Here is a 6,110-nt window from a genome sequence, read left to right as displayed (position 1 = left end):
CCCCTATCCTCTGTTAGTTTCTTCCATATATTTATGTTCCCACAGTTTGCCACCCCCAAAAGCCTAAACTCCTTTTCCTTTGTCCTGACACATCTTTACAAATGTATCATTTTGTCCTTGTTGTTTAAAATGGCATGCAAGCCCACAAACAATGTCCAAAATCCATTCTAGCTGCTTCTTTAGGTCTTCACGATTTTTCCAGGATAAAAGTTATCGTCAAATAAAATGTGTATGCTTTTGCTCCTGGGAGTCTGGCTTTTGTTGGTTTAATTTGCAGGACCCCGGTACCGAACCTAAAAGTGTACAGAAAAAACTTTTCTGCCTCCTCTACAATACCTAACCAAGTTCTTCTCAGTAATTTTCCATCCACTCACTCGCCTCACCCTGGCCATTGGCTACAAATCCTGAGCTTTTCCTATTGTTTTTGGACTCAAGTTTAATCTCTCTGCCCACTGGAATTGTCTTGAGGACAATTGCAATAGTCTTGAATAGAGTCTTTCTTGCAGCAGGTTTAACTTACCTAGTGCAATGTTTCCTCGATGCTGCACCCAGCCCCACGGAACTAGCATCGGCCTTCAGCGAGACACATCCGGGGATGGCTCTGCACGTTAACAGCATGGAAGAAGCTCTAAGCTACTCAAGGAATGGCCGGTTTTGTCTGTTCTGACAGACTTCACTGAACAGTCCCTGAGGGCAGCAGACGGAGGCCAGGCTGCAAGAGGCACCCCCTGCACCCGTGTATGTTTTCCTCCTGTTAATCTCTCTTTGGTTCTAGAGGCCTTGGACGGGTGAGAAAAGATTTTCCTTTTCCCCTCCGCTAAACAAGCCGCTTCCTGATTCCGCAGCCTGGGTGTTCCCTCTTCTGGGATCTGGGAGGAAACATCTCCTAGAAATGGGATCATTAAGGAAGAGAACACCCATCTGCCACTCTTGTGGGTGGAGACAGGCCTGACTTCACCCGTCACCTGACTCCAAGCTGCACCATCTACCTCTGGTCAAAAACAGAGGAGAGAGTTAACAATTTTATCTTGACCACCTGGATGGGGTGGGTTGTATCCACTTCGCTACGTACAGGGATAAGCTTTCATTTTCTGTCTTTGCAATCGCTTAGCTGATGGGTTCTTGGTTTTCTGTTTTGTTTTGTTATTATTTTGGGGGAGATTTTTTTTTTTTTTTTGAGATAGAGTCTCCCTGCTGTCACCTGGGCTAGAGTGCCGTGGCGTCATTTTAGCTCACAGCAGCCTCCAACTCCTGGGCTGAAGCCATCCTCCTGCCTCAGCCTCCTGAGTAGCTTGGACTACACGTGAACCACCACTCCCGGCTAATTTTTCTATTTTTAGCAGAGACGAGGGTCTTGCTCTTGCTCAGGCTGGTCTCAAACTCCTGACCTCAAGCAACCCTCCCACCTCGGCCTCCCAGAGTGCTGGGAATACAGGCGTGAGCCACCGCGCCCGGCCAGTTCTTGGTTTGAGAGGCTGAATATACAAACATGCATTGCCCAGACCATGTATAAATAGAATTCTGACCTCTAACCTGCAGCAACCAGCCCGGAATATACAGTCACCGCCAGGAAGCAGGAAGTCAGATGGCAATCTCTCCTGGTACTGCAGAAAGCCATCCAATACCTCCTGTGATGATCGGCCCCAAGCGGCAGGGACCTCATGAATAACTGGCAGCTTCCATAACTTTTGCTGCTACTTTCAAATTCCAACTAGCAGAAGCCAAGCACACCCCCTAACCCTAACTCTAACCTAAACCCTAACCATAACCCCCAACCCTAACCTAAACCTGCTAACTCCTAACCCTAACCCTAACCCTAACCCCTAACCCTAAGCTGAACCTGAACCCTAACTCCTACCCCTAACCCTAACCCCTAGCCCTAAGCTGAACCCAAACCCTAACTCCTAACCCTAACCCTAACCCTAACCCTAACCTGAACCCAAACCCTAACACTAACCCTAACCCTAACCAGTGTGGTGGGAGCCGCGTCCAGCTTCCCCCACACCAACAAACCCTAATTTAGGGCTCACCCCAGCCTTCCTTTTTCCCTCTATAGACCCTTCCCCCCTCCTCCGCCCCCAAACATCAGTGAGGTGGGTGGCCGACGGCCCTGCTAGAACAAGCTCTGCCTGAACAGTCTGTGCCTGTTCTCCTGTGCATGGTCTTCCTCTGTTTCTGCAGGTTCCACGCTCACTCAGTAATAAAATCCTCCGCTTTCTCTTTTCACCACAGTGGAGGGACTTTCTGGGTTGGCAGGAGTCTCTGTTTTGAGTCCCGTTTTCCGGGCAGCGCAGTGGAGGACGCCGGGATGGGGGCCCAGCGGGGATTAAATGATCCACAATGTCCCGTGAAAGTCCAGCTGGGGCCCTGTCCTCCCACTTCACTTCTGCAAAAAGATTCTGGAAGCGCCCAGGTGACCAAGGGGAGATTAGAGTCTCACAGACTCTCGTCCTGGTGAAATCCCAGACACGGGGCACTCCTGTGCGAAGACAATGACCCCAAAATGAGATCCTCACCCTGGTAAAGCAGCGATTGTTTTTCTAAAGCGAGAAATAGAAACGCACTCTATTTCTATTTCTGCAGCAACACATTCTCGTGACCAGCACGGGGTCTAGGAGAAACGAAAACGAAAACGCAATTGCTTTGAAATCCTAAAGGCAAAGAAAGACGGGTTTGGAAAGAAGGAATGAGGGAAGTTACAAACAAAACAAAACAAAACAGGCAGTTGGCTGGGATGTGACTGATTCCAAAAGGAATCGTTCCTTAAAACAAAGAATTTCTTAAAACACCCAGACGGGAAACAGTTACTCACATAAAAATCTGTCTTGTTTATGGCCTTTTACACCAGACCGTGAGCTGAACTTTTGCAAAGTTTTTATGGGGAAACCGTGTTCTTCTTCCTTCCTTCCCTCCTTCCTTTCTTCTTCTTTCTTCCTTCCTTGCTTTCTTTCTGTTTCTTTCTTTCTTTCTTTCTTTCTTTCTTTCTTTCTTTCTTTCTTTCTTTCTCTCTTTCTTTCTCTTTCTCTCCCTCCCTCCCTGCTTCCGTCCTTCCTTCCTTCTTTCCTTCTTTCTCTTTCTTTTCTCCTCCCCATTCTCTCCTTTTTTAGCCCAGATGCATAACGATGCCCCAAACTGCACTTCCGCGACCCCACGTGGATCTCCCTCCGCACTTTCTCCCCTCTGGGGCCATAAAACACCATTTCGTTCACGCACTTTTCCTTATACGTAAGATTTTTTTTTTTTTTTGCTGGTGCTGTTTTAGTGCAATTAAAGCATGTGGAAACACTTCAAAAGCAAAACCACAAAAAGGTGGGGAAAGAGCATTTGTACGAAACACGAGCACGGCCTGGGTTTTAGCTCTGCCCTCTGAAATTTTCCAGTAACGCTTGGATCTTCACGTTCAGTTGTCTTCAAGTTTGTGGCTCGGTCTCCGGTGGGTCCCTCTGGGTCCTCCTTTGCGCAGAGGGGTGACATCCTCAGGGAGCGAAAGCTCCCCCAGGGCAGGTGTTTCCAGCTGTGCTATGCATGAGACAGAGGCGGTCTATTCCCTCCCGCTGCCCGGCCAGAGCGTCACCCGCCCGCCACCTGCTCGTGCGGACCGACTCAGAACCCCAGAGATCATACAACGATTATTTTAAGCTGAAAACATTGAACGTTCAACAGATGCAGAAAGAAGTTTTCTCGGAGCTTCCCTTACCTGACCAAAACCCAGAAACTTCCAGGAAACGAGGCTGCCACAAATTCCCTCTTTGGGGTGACTTTTACTCCCAGGAAGGATGCCAAGAGTAAACCTGCCACAGATCTGCTCTCTGAAGGAGTTTTATGGCCACTAAAAACACCGCTTGCACCTGTGTGAACAAGCATCATCACAAACTCTCCTATCTTCCATTATTCTTCTAGAAACCCATCTGCCCCGAGAGGCAGTATTGAGACACGGGGTCTTCTATCAGGTGACTGGGTGAAGAGGGTTTTGCCTTCACGAACGGATTAATCCACTCAGGGATTAACGCATTCATGGGCTGTCACGGGATTGGAAATGGTGGCTTTATAAGAAGAGAAGGAGACACTTGAGCAAGCATGTTGGCCCCTCACCATGTGGCGCCTGTACTGTCCCCAAAGATGTCCACATCCTAATCCCATGTTGGAGACAGAAAGATGTCCCCAAAGATATCCACGTCCTAATCCCCATGGGGTAGACAGAATAATGTCCCCAAAGATAGCCATGTCCTAATCCCACGTGGTAGACAGAATAACGTCCCCAAAGATGTCCACATCTAATCCCATGTGGTAGACAGAATAATGTCCCCAAAGATGTCCATGTCCTAATCCCATGTGGTAGATAGAATAATGTCCCCAAAGGTGTCCACGTCCTAATCCCACGTGGTAGACAGAATAATGTCCCCAAAGGTGTCCACGTCCTAATCCCACGTGGTAGACAGAATAATGTCCCCAAAGATGTCCATGTCCTAATCCCATGTGGTAGATAGAATAATGTCCCCAAAGGTGTCCACGTCCTAATCCCACGTGGGAGACAGAATAATGTCCCCAAAGGTGTCCATGTCCTAATCCCATGTGGGAGACAGAATAACTTCCCCAGAGATGTACATGTCCTAATCCCACGTGGGGACAGAATAGTGTCCCCAGAGATGTCCACGTCTGGTGCCCTGTATGTGCTATCAGGGAGGACACACCCCTGAAACTTGAACAAAGGTCACCGTTTATGGAGCAGCCTGGACAGCACCTTCCGTGGTCACATTTGAAGGGGAGGGATCGGCCCCTTGGACTGCAAGCATCTTAGCCACGTATCACATTTTTTAAAAAATAAAAAAATATAGAAAACTCTATAAAGGCTCATAGCATGAACAACAACAAAAAATAAACTTCCAGAATGTCCTGGGAGTGGAGAGACGTGTCCGTCCGCTTCACACGTCATCTGGGGCTCCTGCGACTTCTTCTACGGTCAAGACCTCTTCGGTGTCCCCTTTTCCCTCCCCTGGCGTGAATTCCTCCCAGGCAATCTGAGGAGGAGACGAGAGCCGTGAGCGCCGGGTTTCCGTGTGGCCTGTGTACGCCGGGGTTGCTGCTCCCGGGACGCAGATGTGACAGGGGGTCTGCGTGTGTGTCCATTTGTGGTGGAAGAGTGAGCGGGATGGCCTTGGGGAGGGCTGGTGAGTGTGGATCTCGAGTGGAACATGGCACGTGCAAAGGCCCTGGGGTTGCACGGAGATTGGAGGGGCGGGGAAAGGAAGGAGGAGGCATCTTGTCTTGGTGCCTGGACACGGTGGGGCTCAGAGCGGAGCGGGTTCAGGGGGGAGGAGGCTGGCTTGTGGGTGGACGATGATGGAATGAGAGAGGTGCTGAGTCTAGGATGGGGGTGAAGGACCAGGGGGAAGCGCACTGAGCAGGACACAGATCCAGCCACCCCCTGCGATGGCTCCGTGGTCCCACGGGGTGGAGATGCAAGAGATTTCGGGGATGCCCCACGCTCCCCGCCCCCCACCATCCCCTGGGGCTCTCTGCCTGCCCCACGGGGTCACCCACCTGGTGGTTTTCGCTCAATTTGTCTTTGATCTGCGGAATTGGGGGGAACAGCTTGTGCACCCCGAGGAACCTACGGAGACAAAGAGAGAGCGTGAAGACGCCGCTGCCGACAAGGCTTCACGCACCTGCATGGGGCGCCTCGTGACCCCGCGGCCCTCGTAGCGTCCGCGCTCGACTGTCCGGAACGACTCGGCGTAGAATCACCCAGGGACTGAGAAAACAGGAGATGCTGCAGAAGCAGTCATGCCAAGGACGAATCTTTCTAGAATCTTCCCCCTGGGGTGCAAACGGGCAGCTTTGGGTAGTCCAGGGACCCCGGTGTTGATAGTCTGAGGTCCCGTAAGACACACGTCTCCCCTGCTCCCCGCAACCTTGAAGAGCGTGGGTTTCCCGCTTGGCGGTTTTTTGTTCCTGTTTTCTGGGTTGCCGTGTTATCCTATAATTTAAATATCATTATTCAACCAGGACACTTTTTATTTTTCGCCAATATCACAGTCTTGTTGCATTTTTTAAAAAATTTTTACTTCTTTCTTTTCTTTTTTTGCAAGAAGTCTCTATCTACAAGAAAC

The sequence above is a fragment of the Propithecus coquereli genome, unplaced genomic scaffold (assembly GCF_000956105.1).
Source record: "Propithecus coquereli isolate 6110/MARCELLA unplaced genomic scaffold, Pcoq_1.0 Scaffold52, whole genome shotgun sequence".
NCBI classification, from domain to species: domain Eukaryota; kingdom Metazoa; phylum Chordata; class Mammalia; order Primates; family Indriidae; genus Propithecus; species Propithecus coquereli.
This window is presented reverse-complemented; position numbering follows the sequence as displayed.